The sequence below is a fragment of the Anoplopoma fimbria genome, chromosome 1 (genome assembly GCF_027596085.1).
Source record: "Anoplopoma fimbria isolate UVic2021 breed Golden Eagle Sablefish chromosome 1, Afim_UVic_2022, whole genome shotgun sequence".
In the NCBI taxonomy this organism is placed as follows: domain Eukaryota; kingdom Metazoa; phylum Chordata; class Actinopteri; order Perciformes; family Anoplopomatidae; genus Anoplopoma; species Anoplopoma fimbria.
The window spans coordinates 19,481,612-19,499,133 of NC_072449.1; positions in this window are offsets into that span (position 1 = coordinate 19,481,612).

Sequence of the window (17,522 nt, forward strand, 5' to 3'; positions counted from 1 at the left end):
CAAATGAAGACGCATTCAGTGGTTTTTTTTGTCCAACTCCCACCCTCCCGCCTCATTGTTGGGCATGACGGCTATGCTGTGGCCGAGGGGGAGAAGAAGGGTGTGAATGAGGTTGTCAAAGAGTCCCAGTGAGCCCCCTCCACTTCACATAAACACACACACACACACTCAACAGCTTGAAACAGCTGAGAGCAGGAGACAGCAACAATGAGAAAAACAACACAGACAGAAATTGTCCTGCTTTTCTCATATGGATGGGAAGGTGTGAGGGATTTTCAGGGTATTTGTGTGTTTAAATGTGAGTAAGTGTAAGTGTGTGTCTGCGCGGGAGAGAGTTTGTGTGTGCCTATAGTCTCTTTGGAGGAGGCTTTCTGTCTGCATTAGAAGTGCAGGGCGTCAGAGACACTGGAAGAGGGAGTGTGTGATTTTGTCCTCCAAGTCTTCCCCAGGCGTCCTTGAAGGAGACTTGCGGGGAATATCTGACTCTGTGTGTGTCAGTGTGTGTGTTTCAGCGAGTTTGAGCCCTCACAGGCTTAGTTTAGTACCGGAGGCTTGGCTCGCGGAGCCGTATTACAGGTGTTCCCTTCACAAATCAGGGCGCTCCTAGAGAAAAAACAACAACCTCAGGCTGGAGAATAAACCCGGCCGGATGTATTGAGAAATGTAATTGAAATGAGGGTTGATAAGAGTAAAAATCTTTTGAGTCAGTTTGTGTGTGTGTGTGTGTGTGTGTGTGTGTGTGTGTGTGTGTGTGTGTGTGTGTGTGTGTGTGTGTGTGTGTGTGTGTGTGTGTGTGTGTGTGTGTGTGTGTGTGTGTCTGCACATGCATGTGGAATAGTGTGTGACGACTGTTGCAGCCAGCGAGACAGTCACACCCATGTCTGGCCTTGTTTCTCCGCCTGTCTACACATCCTATCGGCTGTGGTCAGTTCGATGAAGTGACAGAAAACTGCTGATTTTCAGAAACACCGTTCAAAGAGGCCAGTGATGAAAGAAATACTCAGATCCTTTACCTCAATCAAGTAGCAATACCACATGGAAAATAATCAAATACAAGTCCACCATTTCAAATCATATCTAGGTAAGCATTCAAGTAGTCCCAGCAAAATATACCTAAAAGTAAAAGTACTTATCCTTTGAATTATTATTAATTAATTTAAGCTGAACAAGGTAAAGCTTATTTTGACTACTATATATACTGTTGGGTACAAGCATTATATCTAAGAAGATTATTACATGTTTTCTATGTAAAATCTGAATCCACAAAGTAACTATAACTATCAAATAAGTGTGAATAAAAACTACAATATAACCTTCTGAAATGTTGTGGAATAGAAATATGAAGTAGCAAAAAATGGATGTACAGAAGTTAAGAACAAGTACTTCTAAGTAATACTTTAACAGATAATGTACTTACTCATTCTCTGAGAGTGGGCAAAGAATGCTATTGAGCTTTAGAAAATGAATAAAAATTGAGCGTTAATGTTATCTTTTAATATTGGAAACAGCGGATTGATGTTTTAATCACAAACTATGTCCATGAATAACAACTTTGTCATGTCTTGTTGTCTTTTGTCTATATGTATCAAGCACTATCTGTGTCTATTTAACCTCTTCTGTTAATGTGTGAAGTTTTGTTTTACTCTGTTATGTGTTGCCTTGTTTCTCATGTATAAAATCAACATGCAGTTGACATTTAACTCTGCCTTCTTGGCCAGATTATAGTAGCAAAATACTTTTTACTACAAAACAAATCCTAATTTATACAACAATTCAGCCAGGGCTGGCAAGTCAGTCAGACCGTTAGACCATTAGTTGTGGTTAAAAACTAGTATGTTCACTTTTGAGTTAAGATTTTTTTTATCAAATAAATGGAAAGCTTTTTTCAGTGATCAGTGTCTAACATTTACTCAAATGCAAAAAAACTGTTATCTTCAAGCCACACTTTAAATTGAGGAGATTAACAGGAGAACAAAAGTGGCAGTTCAATGTTACAGATCGATCACAGTTACTTTGTGTCTTCTGAACTACCACAGACTGCTTTCTGTTTCTGTAGGAAGTAAACACGGTGAAAAACTGGCAGACTCGTTGCAGCTAAAACACACTGTGTTTGTGCAGTGAATGAAAATGAAGTCGCTCCGTTGAAATACTTCCCGAAATAGACCAGGTTAGACCTATACATATTGATGTCAACATACAGCAAACTGTACAATTCGCACAAAGAAAAAACACTGTGAACATTTATCAAATAGATAGAAAGTATTCTTCTTTGTGAATGCAGAATATCTACAACATGCAACTTTGTTCTCATCACATCTTTTCCCATCATCAAGTTGGCCAATTTTCCACAATATTATTCTGACTCTTGAATAATTAAGAGATGTTTTTTTCCTGACATTCAATTAGTAATTGGTGTATTTTCACGAACGCAACTTCAAGGGGATGTCCGCCAATTAGAGTAGTTTTGGGAGGTAATTTTTAGACTAAAAAAGACACCATCATGTTACAATATGTGAAGTCTGGGATACAGTTTTGTTTTAGCTTGACTTGTAACAGGAAGTAAAAACTAGGATCAATGGCTGAAATATGCTTATATCAGAGTGGCACTTAACCTTGATACAAATCTGTTTAGAATATTTTTTTGTCTTAAAGGACTACTGATGGCATTAAGAAGATGCATTTCTCAACATTGAAATTACTTTGTTTTCATCTGACATCCGTTTCTGTCAAGAAATGAAATACTCCCTTCCGTAGCTGTCGGTGTATTATTTAAGACTATGAACATTTTTGCATAGCATTTAACAACGTTTTCTTCACCTTCCTCTCAGCAGCTCGCACGAAAGATAAGTATAAAAGGGTGTTAAAAGATAACTGCCATAGCGTAGATAATATTCCAAATCTATCAGACAATAATTCTTTGAGGGCATGTGGCCATTAAGAAGCTATTTTGCCTTTTGTTGAGTGTGCTCCTCCATATTTCATTGAGATGCATATCTGCCTTTCACACTGTCTGCCTGCTCCGCTATTCTCTATTCAACAGTGACCCATTGCTCCCTGCCATACAATCCGTCACCTTTCTGGGCTTAAAAGTAATTACCACTTTAATTTGCTGTCCGCTTTTGTGCATGCCTGAGTGTATCTGTAGCTGACTGGAGAGCTTGCTTTGAGTGTGCGTGTGTGTGTGTGTGTGGGTGTGGGGTGGGGGTGGGGGGGGACGGACGGACGGACATGTATGCATACAAGAAGCAATGAAGTGTATGGACAATGTAACAATGAATCAATGGCTGAAACAATGAGTTGATCATTTATAAGATAGACTACAAAATGATAAAAGATTAATTGTTGTAAAAGTAATCTAGAGTGAAACTCCAGTCACTGGCTGCAGCATCTCTAATGTGAAGATTTATCTCACTTAAACAAATATAAATTAAATATCATTTTAGGTTTGTCAGACCAAACATTTTCTTAGAATTTCTTACACCGAACGGTACAATAAATTAAGAAAGTATTGAGTAATTCACCAAAAATGAAAACAATCATTAGCTGCAGCCCAAAATTTGAATATTTGAAGGTTTTCTGTGTGCAATTAGTGTTTGTACATTACCATTTTCATGTTTAGAAATACAAGGAAGATGTTTGTGCAAGTTTGTTGTTCACTTACACACATACAAATGTATACTTGTGTGACTGTGTGCATTTAAATCTGTACACATGTGTACTGAAAAGTGCATATGAAAATGCATGGTTTTGTATTGTTTAATGTGTGTGTGTGTGCGTGTGTGTTTATAGTTAGCCTCCCATTGGCCCAATTACTCCTGAAGCAAACCCCCTCTGCTTCCCTGTTTCCCCTAAAATCCCTCACCCCTCTCACCTCACAGTCCCAGTGGTGGACCCCCCAAACACCCCCAACCTTCCAACCCCCAGCCCTGCAGCCCCATGCGGCCAGATTGCCCATCACAATACACCCGACCCCTCGCAGGACCTCCACCACCTCTACTGTACCTTCTGCTCCCCTTGTCTCCAGTAGTCCCAGTAAATCACTCCATCTTTTGCCCCCCCCCCCCCCACTCCCATATCCCCCCCCCCCACCTCACTCCTCCATTCTTCCCCCTTCTGCCCTCCCCAGTCCCAGGTGAGCTGACGACACAAGGAGAGCAGAAACACTCTGCGAATATTAATGGTTTGATCTGAATATTAATAAACCATGCATCTTAATGATCTTCAAAAAAAAAAAAAAAAGAGCCACAGCCGAGCCCTATACTGCCGGCACACACACACACACACACACACACACACACACACACACACACACACACACACACACACACACACACAGAAAGGCCAATGCACACACACACACACACACACACACACACAACACACACACACACACACACACACACACACACACACACACACACACACACACACACACACACACACACACACACACACACACACACACACACACAGCTGAACTATCTGTCCTGCACTGTGTAGATTAGTTAAAACAGGGCCTTATCCTCCAACCTGCTGTTTAAATGCTGAGCATCACGTTCAAGACAAATGTGTTGTCTTTTTTTCCCTCTCAGTAAATGAAGACACCTCTCCTTTCCCACGTCCTTCTCCTCTATCTCCTCCTGTTGCTCTCTTCATTTTCTTTTTATCTCCTTCTGCTCTTTTAGTTCAGCCAACCCCTCCCTTCCCTTCCACTACATCTCACGGTAGCCCCATTTCACACCCCCCTCCTCTATTCCTCTTTGCCTACTCTCTCCCTCTCCTTTTCCCCACTATCTCACCCTCTCTCTATCACTTTCTCACTAGATTACCCCATCTCTCCCTCTCTCCCTCTTCACCTACTCGATATTCCAGCCTTGTTCTCCTGCAGTCTCCAGCACAACTTTCTGACCCACTTCCTCTCTCCTCCCTGGCCCCCTGATCAAAGCCTGCAGGACGGCATCGCCTTGGGCAGAGGAGAGGGAGAGCGGGAGATGGGGGGATGAAGGGATCGGAGCTGAGAGAAGAGAGGAAGAGACAGATAGAGTGGGGATAGAGCGGCACGAGAGAGCGGGAACAGAGAGATCACAAGTAAGGGAAGAGGAGCCAGGTGCCCTCTCAGCCCAAGGACAAAAGCTCTTCCTGGCTGATCACACACACACTCAGCGAGTCCTGTCAGCGCCGTCACTCCTGGTCATGTACGTTATGTGTAAAGACAGAGTTGACATTAATGTGGTGTGATAAAAAAATAGCATTTTTTTATGCAGCTCAAATCCCCCAAACAACTCAACTTTACAAGTGATGGCCATTAAAATTCAACAGGATGTTTAATAAATTACACTTTCAGATTACATGTTGTCCCATCTTGTTATTCTGTTTTGCATTCTGTCATTGCACAGGTGAGCGCCCTGACAATGTGTATCTCAGCAGGTGTCAGTCAGGGGCTAAACTTTTGTGTTAAAGCCCTATTTATTTTTTTAAGCAGGTGAAAAAAATGTGCAAGTGGAGGGAGATTTTTTTTACTTTGTTTCAACTATTTTCCATAATGAAGTTGCATTTTTCTTGATTCTTTTGCATAAAACTACCTTCCCCTTCCCTTATACTGTCACTCACAGGCGCAAATTATGACAAAAATCATTACAGATTGCTTTGTACTAACAAAATTAATGTTTCTGTTTTCAGTTCTATACTTGATGAGATGGCGATTTCTTGCACTGCACATCTATCTTCTCTATGGAGTCGTTATAATTTGAAGAGTCTGGGTTTGGGATGTAAGGTCTGTCCATCCCAGTGGCCGTGTCGGTTGGGCAGTCGGGGCGGGCGGAGAGGATGATGGGAACACCAGCCCATTTGTACCCAGAGCGAGGTGGCTTGTACTTTAACATTCCCCGCGCATCCCGACAAAGAGCACTAATTATAAATAAATTAGGGACACGACACGGTGTGCCACAGGGGGACCAGCCAGAGCAGTCACAGAATAGAGAGACTGATAGAGAGAGAAGAGGGTGTGTAAAAGAAATAGAGAGAGGTAGGAGGGAGGGAGAGGAGAAGACAGAGAAGAGCAGACAGGAGAGATTTGGCAATGACATAGAGGAGCAAGTAGGAGAAGAAAGTAGATAAGAAAATAGAGGAATGGAGCACGGGGAGGCCTGGGGATACAGAGGGAGAAGAGGGAGGGAGTGTAAGCGAGCAAGTATACAAGGCCTGAATCCTCAAAATATAGCTTGAACATATATCCGCTGCCAAAATAGTGACAAGATTCTCTCTAGATGACGGAGGCAGTGCAATATGTTTGAACAGAGATAGAAAAAGGTGGCAGGAAAATTAACAACCAAACTGAAACAGAAGGAGGCAAAAAAATAATGTATATAAATACACACATACCGGATACAAGATGAACTCTACGCAGGGAGCAAAATTGAAAAAAATAATCTGGGCCGCATCTGTTATAAATGGATTCCTGTTATTTTAGAGGTAAATAATACAAATCTGATTAGGCAAATACTGTATAATACAATAATCATAAGGTGGCGATATCTACCAGAGTGTTCTACACACACTAGCAGTCAACACTCCCTACCTGTCACTCAAGCTTATCTGAGATGACTTGTCAACCAAGCAAGTGTATGTCAAGAGACTGCCTTGCGTTTGTGTGCGTGTGTGCGTGTGTGTGTGTGTGTGTGTGTGTGTGTGTGTGTGTGTGTGTGTGTGTGTGTGTGTGTGTGTGTGTGTGCTATTGGAGAGAAGAAAGATCTGTTTCTTTGTGTCTGCGTGCACACAGGTTTGTGTGTTAGCGAGCACACCCGTGTTTGTTTGTTGCGTGGTGTGTGTTTAGCCTAAATGTGTTTGTGTGTGTGTGTGTGTGTGTGTGTGTGTGTGTGTGTGTGTGTGTGTGTGTGTGTGTGTGTGTGTGTGTGTGTGTGTGTGCAGGGAGAGAACCTCACCACTATCTAAATGGATCACACTTCAGAGTGTGCCGCCATTTCTCAGAAGCTGCCATCTCTGTGCAGACAGACAGACAGACACTGTGTGGGGGTGGGGAGACAGGCTCAGCCGGCTTGCTCCACTCAAGGTTATGTCCTGCCTGAAGTTGAGAAGTGATGACTGTCGCCGAAGCAGGAAAATGCGACGGAGTTCGAGAGGAAAAATAACCGTTGTCTTTACTTGCGGACGTTTCTCTATGTGATGTGATGTGAATGTCTTAAATGATGGAAGTTAACAACCTGCCCAGACGATAAAGCCAGGAGACATTTATCGTCACCGAACAACTGCTTTGTGTCTCTCTTTGGGGCCGGGGGTCAGAGGTCAGCTGACTGCGACACAGACAGAGAGGTCGACTGACTGACCTGCTATTGGCCCCAGACATGGCCCCCCACTGACACCGCGGTAGCCATGGCTACTGAGCTCCAGACAAACATGATGTCAGTATACTGTTGTTGGTTGGGGGAGGAGGTGGGGGGGGGAGTTGCAGGAGAGAGGTCAAATAATAACTCATCTAAGATTCCCATCAACACACACAACTAATCTCCCATTTAAATCTTTTATTTTAGATGCTCGCTGCCCTCCACGACTTGCAGAACCAACATGCGGAGACGGATCTGCAGAGTGGAAATAACATAAAAGTGCCGGGGTCTCCATTATCAAAGTCCATGCTTGTGTCTATAGTGTCTAAACTTTCTGCACAGAGGATAGTTAAAGAAGAAGAAAGGTAGGGAGGGAAGACAAGAGAGGAGCAGCTTGTTGCATTAGCATTCCACCAGCAGAGAGGCTGTCTGTTTGCCTCTGGCAGCAGCCGAGAGAGGGGGACACTCTCTGCATCCTCACACAGCTCGTCTATCTCTCCCTCTGTCACTGTCTATCTCTCGCTCTGTCTGTCTCTGCCTGTCTTTCTCTCCCTCGCTCTCCCTGAGTCTGTCTGTTACATTTCTTCCTCCACTCTGCCACTGCCTGTCACTGTTTTTCTACACTCTGGACAATTTTCCCCGCAGTCTTCCTATATCTCCCTATCACTACATCTCAGACTGTCATCTTCCTGTTTATCTTTCTCGCCACTAATTTAGATTTTGCGCTCTTTCTCTTCACATTTCTTTCATTCAGGACCTCACGTAAACCTCACTGTTTCCCTTAGAAATTACACTGATCACTATTGAGGAAACGGACTCCAGCATTAACTGAGGCTACATAGTGTAACATGATGTTGGCAGGTATGAGTGTGCACTTTTTATTAAGCAACATAATAGATTTTTTCAATCGATAATGGCAGAGATAAAGTAAATAAATACCTATTCACGCATGCACAAACAAGCAGCTTTTGTTTCAGGATGTCAGCTACGTGCTAAGTGAAAACCTCCTTCTTTGTTGCCATGGTGATTTTAATAAACACAAGCCTTGACCGTTCCAGGCATGCAGATACATAAAGAGCAATCCATTTAATGGTATCATGTTCTTTTTTCAATTATTCATTGAATGTATTAAAGGTTGCATTTTTGCATTCATTATTAAATATAAGTCCGTCTGTAAATGAATACTAGAAGGAAAATGGAGCCAAACCAAAACAGGCTGTGCAACGATCTGAAGAAAAAATATGTTTGAGCTTTAAATGTTTACATCCATACGAATAGTTATTACCGTTTTTTTAATACAGCGGGACAAAGAATATAAATATACAAACAAGGCAACAAAGGAGTTTGTGGAGCAAACAGTATAATATTATTGACTGGCCCAGTTAGTCACCTGCAGGAACCTCTGACACAAACACAGAGTGAAGCTCTGGTAGAGTTTAAACCAAGGATGATACCAAGTATCTGCGGAGGTCTATGGGTTGTTATTGACTGCAAAGGCTTTGACTCCAAATAGCAATAAGATGATTTAATCTATATTATATGAACTGTTTTGTTACATGTACAATTACTGCAGCAACTGCTTTAGGGCTACAGTTGCTTCACCATTCATCTGATATGAATGTAAACAGTCAGATTAAAGTTGAAGGCAGCTTCAATCAGAGTAAATGTTTCAGAATTGCTGAAGGTTTCTGGTTCCCAAGTTTCTCTTGGAAACATGATCTTAATCTCAATGAAACACCCTGATTAAATACAAATTAAATAAAGTAAGTTTAAAACATCACCTTCTTGAGCAGACGTCGCAAGGTGCTTCACGACAACAGTTAAAGCGACAGAAAAGATACAACATAAGAGTGAAAATATAAATAAATAGGAAATAAAACCCGTACAGAGCCAGACTGCACTGTTTGTACAGGTGTTTGCATCCATTTTACTTGAATTGTCTAGTGCTTTTCGACTTGTCAAGATCCAGTGTGTGTTCTCTTTGCATGAAAGAAGTCAAACACTTAAGAGAATACAACTTTTGTCAGCATTTTCTACCTACATGTGTGAAAGGCAGCGCCTTGTGAATATCCAGCATAGTTTACTGTCATTCTCTCCCTGAGTACAATGCACATTTGCTCCACTATCAACCGTGTGCCGCAGCAAAGTGAATCCGGCTAAAAACACATTCAGACATGAATGCAAAAAATACCCTAATGAAAACATTCAATCACGATAGAACAACATTACCATATTAGTATGACAAGTACTCGCCATTATACTCTGATGATTACTCTGCTTTATCAAATTCAATTAGATTATAAAGGCTCAGCCTCTAAATAGCTGTGGGTAAGTAAATCATGTGCCGTTCAAGAGCTGAGCTTAAGCCAAGCAAACTCTGTAGTGTAGCCACCGAGACTAAATGCATTCAAACAAATTAATAGTCCATTAAATAAAAGCAAAACTCTGCCGGCCAATAGTGCCTTAAAAGCATATTAGCATTAGAACAGAATAGAAACGCATTTGTCTCGTGAGAGTGTTTAAGCAGTGGAAATCTGAGAGATGAGTTAGCGAGTCTTGTGATTCTTTCTTTACATACATGTGACATCTGGTGGAGGTCTTTATCCCTACAGTGCTGTGAGTGATGGTTCGACCTAACCCCGACGTGATCAATTCTTTTTTTTTTACTCCTTTTCTTACATTGTCACTGAAACTCATCCTTCTCATTTAAAAGGTACTGTATCTCCCTTGTCTCAATTAATCTCACTCTCTCCCTCTGTTTGCCCTTCCGCTTTTCCACTCCCTGCATCCCTGCATCCATCTTGTTCCTGCCCTCCCCCTTTCCCCCAGGCCCGGACACCACTCTGGTATTCCCAAAGTCATCTGCAATCAGACATCTTCAATGGATTAATTACACTGTCCTCACACAGCTTGATTGAGCATCTAACATCTACACCCCACCTCCTCAGACCCCGGTGCACCCTCATCACCTCCACCCACTTACAGACCTCGGATGCTTTCTTCTCGCCCACTTTTCATCTCTCTTTCATGTTTCCTCCCTATGCCTCCTTTCCTTCCTTTTGTATCTTTTCTACTCTAAACCTCTACCTTCAACTCCAGACCTCGTCCGACCTCCTGTTCTCAGCTGATGACCACAACGGACGTCCCCCCTCTTCTCTGGGCAAGGGAGCCTTTGCTAATTGGACATCGATTTGCAGGGCTCCCTCCATGATCTCTCCTGAAAATCGGGATCACACTAATTGAAGAATTAACTTAGGTGAGACTTGAACCTGGAAAAAAAAAACGAGGGAGAAAGGCAAATACAGACAAAATGCTTCAGCTTAAAGAAATACAATAAGGCGCACATGGGGGTGCATCCAGGCATACAAAACGGGGAAAAGACATGCAAGGAATCGTAGCTCCTTCAAAGGTAAATGTCTATAGATATTTTGCCACATAGAAGAATTCACAAAATGTTACATTGATCGTTATAAGCTGATTTAAGGTAGCTTTAATCAGTGGAGCTTCCATTAACTTCCCTAACAAAACATTTCTCCAGAGGAAAAGTTTAACTAACAACCTGTCTTTACTTATTTTTAGCACACAAATACACACAGTCTCTTTTTTCACTCCTCCCTCCAACATATACACACACATCCACTTCACATCAATCTTGGATCCCAGACCATAACCCCAAAAGCAGTGCAGTGCTTTGAGTCATTCTAAAATCATGATGGATGACAACTTCCCAAAGCAATCCCTCTGCGTGCCAGCATCATTTAACTAAAGGCATCAACCTGCCCCAGCCAATACCACTCCTCTGTTTCCCCGGCCTGAGAGCGCCGGACCCGCCGTTCAAAACCACTGACATGATTCTGAAAAAAAAAATCCTCCTGAGGAGACATATGAGGGATGCTACAGCAGAATGAGCTTCACCCGAGTTTCTGATCATGAATCTGTATTGCCCCCCCTCCCTCCCCCCGCCCTCTTTCACGAGCAGTAAAGACGACGAGAGACGAGATTGTGAGGAGGTTAAGCTGACCTCAGGCTCACGCTTTGCAGCAGGCTTACCCTGGAGTGTGAGATGACAAAACATTTAGCCCGATCTCACTTGCAGCTCGCTGACAGGCCGAAACAAAAGAAGAGCCTCGAAGGAATTTAAAATCATTGAATGAATGTCAATTAATTTCACAGGACGAACTTGAATTGATTAGAATATAAAACAATCTTTCTAGAAAGCAAAAGGGAATTGATGTCCAAGGCCTTCAAACAGCGAGAGTGGGGAGACAGCAAAACGACAAAAATGAAAGACGGCTGATCTTGTGTGTATGTGCGCGAAACGCGGCAGTGTTTGTGCCAAGGTGCATGCAATGAGTGTGTTTGTGTGCATGTGTGTGTGAGCTCAGCAGTTGCGTTGCACGCTTGGCTGGCGGGGTGTGTGTAAAGTAATTAACATGATAGCCTCCCTCTAAGCCTGATAGCCTGTTCCCTGCAGCGAGGTCGTTCAACAGACACCTGAGCTGCGTCTCAGACACAACCCTGCAACCCATCTCTAATGCAAACACACACACACACACACACACAAACACGTACACACAACAACATGTTCAACCCACATATGCCTGGTACCAACAAATACTGGGAACATACAGCCATCAGCAGAAATGCCATGGTCAGCAGCATGTTGCATGAAGGCAGAGAATCTATTTATTGACATTAATCAATTCACGTCAACAATCATGCAGACAAAAAAAATCGAAAATAATTATTAAAGAGACAATGTGGGAGCAAACAAATAGAAATAACAAGAAACTCAGGGAGCTCATACCTCCACCAAGGCTTCACAAAATGCCCAAAATATTTTATCTCACTAACACAAAGCATTTTTTTAATGTGCATCTGAACTAAATAAGACATTCTAATAAACGTTTTTCCTTTAAAGCGGTTGTTACTAATTTATGATAATGTATCAAATGGCAATGAGAAAGGTGTCTCACAAATGACAGAGAATTATCAGCTGAATTAAAAGCTCCCTTCGACTTTACAGATCTTCATAGTCAGTTTAAGCTCTTTGTTTAAGTGTGCCGCCCGCAACTTTACTGTGATGGTGAATAGCCTTAAATTCTGTTTGAGAATGTTATGGTCTTGTAAAAAAAAAAAAAAAATTGCCAAGTAAGACTCACAACCAGTGAGTTATGACACTTAAATGTAATACTTCCTGAAGCGCCGCCTATGGATGATAAGCCATCACATTTCGCAGGACTGCTTAGAGTTGAGGAGTTTACATTTTTACATTGTATCTAAATGTGGTTGCAAGTCGATGCGTTCAAGGCTTATGGCAGTTAAGGTAACGTAGGCCATATCTACAAGAGTAACAGTAAACAGTAAACATGACATCAAAAAACAAATTAATAAATATTTAAACATCATCCAAATATACTATGTATTTCGTACTATGGACTGAAGATTGGATGAAATTAAAAGTGTTTTGGCAAAAATGGGCCAAGCAAGGAATCTATGATGGTAAACTGTTTTATAATTGGCCACATATAAAGTTATCCACACAAAACAAATAAAGTATTTTTGGACCATAGTGTCTTCTTCCAATGTCATTAAATTGGTTAAGTTTTGATCCTGCAACTAAAAAACATACAAACATGATGGGAAAAAAATTCATGAGCTCCTTGGTGGAGTTAAGGAGACGGCTGGTGGCAAACACAATGCTGACAAAGTCCTTTACTTTTGTTCCAGTACAATCTATTGTTTCCCTCTTCTTCATCCCTCATAACCCCAGGACCTTCACCCCCGTCCTCTAATACTATAACTGTGGTTTGGCGCAGACCCCCAAACACCCCCTTCAGCCCCACACAGCCCTCATTTGCTAAAGGATTAGAGTGAGGGCAGCGGGGTCAAAGTGAGGCCACCACCAGAGACCCTAAAAAAAAGAAGAAATGCACACACACACACACCAGGCACCACAGAGCCACGATTACACACATGCACACACATACACATTAGCATTGCGTACGCTGTACGCTGTACACACGACACTGCTTTATAGCACACACAGTCTGGCGAGCGTAACAGCATTATGTATTCACATACTGTAGGTGTGTAGGCAGGACCCTCATCCCCAGACACGTACCGCAACACAGACACAAATTTGCATGAGCATGTGCAGAACTAAATAAATTGACCTTAACTCTCGAACTCAAAAAAACACTAATACACATTTGTGCGACTTTAAAAAACCAGGGTCAAATAACAACTTCAGAGAGAAAGAAGAAGGCTGTTGATAAATCGTAGCAGCTTTAAGGCGGCATAAATCACACCTTCGAAAAGAAACGAGAAAAAGAGAAAGAGAGAGAGAGAGAGAGAGAGAGAGAGAGAGAGAGAGAGACAGGAGGGAGAGTCAGTGAGAGAAGAAAAGTGATTGTCAGGGAGAGAAGAAACATCACTCTGAAAACTTCTAAAGAAGGCCCTGCTCTGGGTTTTAAATGCTCTCCTCCCTCTATCACTCTCTCTCTTCCCACTTTCCTCTCATCCCTTTCATGAATTAAAAGCACGGCCGGTCTGTGGGGAGAAGCATAGTTAATTCTGATCAGATCTCCTCCTCCCCCTCCCCGCCTCCCCCACCCTCCTCCTCTCGTCCCTGGGCGACGGTTGCCGTGCAGTCTGACAGACGGAGATGGGATCTGACAGTAAACAGGCGTGTGGATGCCCGGCGCGTGATTGACACGTAGCCAGGTCGGCGGGGGCCCGCCCCCTCCTAATCCTGCCCTGTCAGCTCTAATTGGGGAGGTGGGGCTCTATGTCACCAAGGTGACTGATTGACAGGACCCCAGCTTTGCATAGATATGAGGGAAAGGTGGGGAGGTTCACGCATGGCATAACACTGTTAACACTACCATACCGCTAATAGAGATATGTGTGTATGTGTGTGTGTGTGTGCGCACTCATGCACATTCACAGACGTCAAGATGCAGGTGAACTCACTCAAGAATGGCTGAGCCCACAAATAAACCCACAACAATAACCATGAACAAATTTGACATGCATACAGGATGTCTGTAGCAGAGTGCACTTACAAACACACACACACACACACACACACACACACACACACACACACACACACACACACACACACACACACACACACACACACACACACACACACACACACACACACACACACACACACACATCTCTTGACATGCTATGATGAAGAGCAGTGGTTGTAAATGCTACAAGAAGTAGAATACAGGACGCAGGGAGAAGCAATTCAGAGGCCATCAACATGTCGAGGCCAATGAGCGACAGAGCAGGGGTCAGTCACTTTGTGGACACACATGTGTAATGTGTGTTAAAGGAAACAGTGTATTTGTGAGTCCATGTGTTGGGGTGATGCCTGTTGGACACATTGAATGTTCTATATGGCAGTGGTTCCCATCTTGGGGGTCAGGACCCTCAAAAGGGTCACAATATGATTCCCCATAGAAAGGAACAAGCAGGCCATGTTTAGTGGCTTAGTGAGGATGTGCTTGGGTACAGCGAGGCTTTGAGCTAAAAGCTAACGCTGGCATGCTGTCATGCTCACAACGACAAGTTAAGAAGGTATAATGTTTACCAGATTCCTCATCTTACTTTAGTGTGTAAACATGCTAACATTTGCGAATTAGCACCAGGCATAAATTAGCTGGGGCTGATGGGAATGCTAATAGTTTTGCAGCTAGCCATAAACAAAATTATTGGACAGATTTTGACCTGATGATGGTGCGAGTTAAAAAGTCAACGGATCACCAAAGTGATCACAATTTATCCTGAAACTTGCAACAATGTCTGAACCAAATAAAATTGCAGTCAAGACAATGTGTATTTCCCTAATAAATTACAAACGTTGACCAATGTTTCCATTATTCGCATCCTCGGGGCACCATAATTGTCTCGAAGAAATGCCGTGGCAACCCATCCAACAGTTGTTGAGATATTTCAGCCTCAAAGATGTGGACCGACCAACCGACCAGGAGACAAAACATTAATACTTTATGTCACTATGTTATTAGTTAAAACTATTGCAGTCCAACAACCCTGCAATAATTACTACTTTCATGAAGGATATGGGGGTTTTTTTGTGTTGATTGAGCCAACTCTTTGATCATTTTGTTTGTGGTGTTGTTTTTAAATTTTATTTTATTTTATTGTTTTTTAAAGTTATATATTGTTCATCCAATGTGTTTTATACCACACTGTCTCACTGATCACCCTGGCTAGGTTAACCTAATACAATTAATTCAAACAAAATTCAATTAATTTTTTAGGACTTCTACTCCATAATCTTTGTTTTTGGCGTTTTACATCATCAGGCCAATAAAAAATAAAAAATATGCAAAATTCTGAGAGAGAAAAATCACTGGTTAAGCTGCTCACAATCTCACAGACATTCACAAACTATGGTGAGGGGTTGCATGTTACTGTCTGCTTCATTATAAGGGGTCATAAACCAAAACCGCTACAAGAGACTGTCAAAGTTTGTGCTCCAAAGCATCTGAATTTGTACGGCTAATTATAAATTGTTAATTGTAATAGCTCATATCTTAGTGTATGAATATATTTAAGTGATAGTGTGTGAGGGCATACGTGTACGTGCATGATAATGACTGTGTGTGTGTGTGTTTTGATTGACAGCTGCCACTGACCTGTGCCAGTCAGAGTGCCATACTGCAGGGCGGTGGGGTCGATCGCTACGGAGACGACCTTCGCCCTCATCTGCATCCTGCCTTCATTAGCAGAGCCAGGCAAGGAGAATAACAACCCAATAAATTAATAAAGAGAAAGAGGGTAGAGAGGGGAGAGGAAGGGGAAGGAGGGAGGGAGCGGACAAGAGGAGAGAAGGCAGAGCAAGGGTAAAACAGGGAGAGAGAATGAGGAGAGGGAGGAAGGAAGCAGGCATGAGGAAAGGGCAGGGAAGGAAAGGCGTGTGAGGAAAGAGCGACACACTGAAGTGTAGAGGGTTAGGGGAGGGGAAATGGAGGGGGGAGATGCAATAATAGTGTGTGCGTTTGTGAGCGAGAAGGCTAAGGGTGTGCAATCAGCTTAGGTAGAAAAAAAGCTAATGAATGAAAAGTACTGAGAGGCCAAGGAAGATGGGCAAAGTAGAGTAAACGGTACTTAAGTATTGAATTCATCCCTAGTAATAAACTCCAAGTGCAGATAAAAGATGCATCCGAAGAAAACTGTGACAAAACCACCGAACCACGAGTCAACCAAATTTGTAAATTTTACCCCAAGAAGGACTGGAAACCGATTTAGCCAAACATATCTCTGGGGCTGATTAAGAAATGTGGCTCGGAGCCCTGTTTAAACAGAGTATTGATACATTACCATCTGTTCTGGCTCTTAAATGCCAGTATTGACAGAGATGCTCTAACTGGTCCACAGAGTAGCATGTTGACAAGGGCCAAATGTTCCAGATTTCACCCACCCCCCTCTGGTCCATGATTGGGTTGACCACACAGCAAATGTGTTGATAAAGTGTGAGGTTTAATCATTCATTATTGTACTGGATACATAGCCTTGCTGGTCTTGTTCATGAGCAGACTGAGGTAAAGAAAAAGAAAATACCTCTCACATACCTCTACTCTAGCAGTAAAACACACACAGCAGTGTCCAGGAGAAGCTTGCCGCGTAAATAAATTATGAACAAGTATGTTACATGGGATAGACTTGGTAGGGAGCTCTCCCAGGAGGACTCTAGTAATGATGCTTTCTCATCTTCCAGCAGAGTTTTGTAGCACACACCAACTTCCATTACTCCATCTTCATCAGCATGATGGATGACAAATGCAGACTATCCTTATGCCAGGAGATCTATGGTTTAGCTCTCAACAATGAACTGTATGTTTCACACTCATGTAGTGTTCTACAAAGAGTAGAGGACTACAATGGCAAAGACATCTAGGCTAGTTTTGTCACTGTGTTAGAAAAAGACTGTATGGATTGATCAGTTTGAAACACTGAGAGATGTTCATCGAGCCGATCACAGCCAAGTCTGACTGAATTTGGAGAGGCAACAACATAAGCGTGCGTGCAGCCGGCTATAAGCACCCAATAAAACACATATATGATTATATCACATCAAAAAAAGCCCCATCTGCTGAGAAGACACAGGTGATGTGCCTGACCCTATTTTCGCTGTCTCCA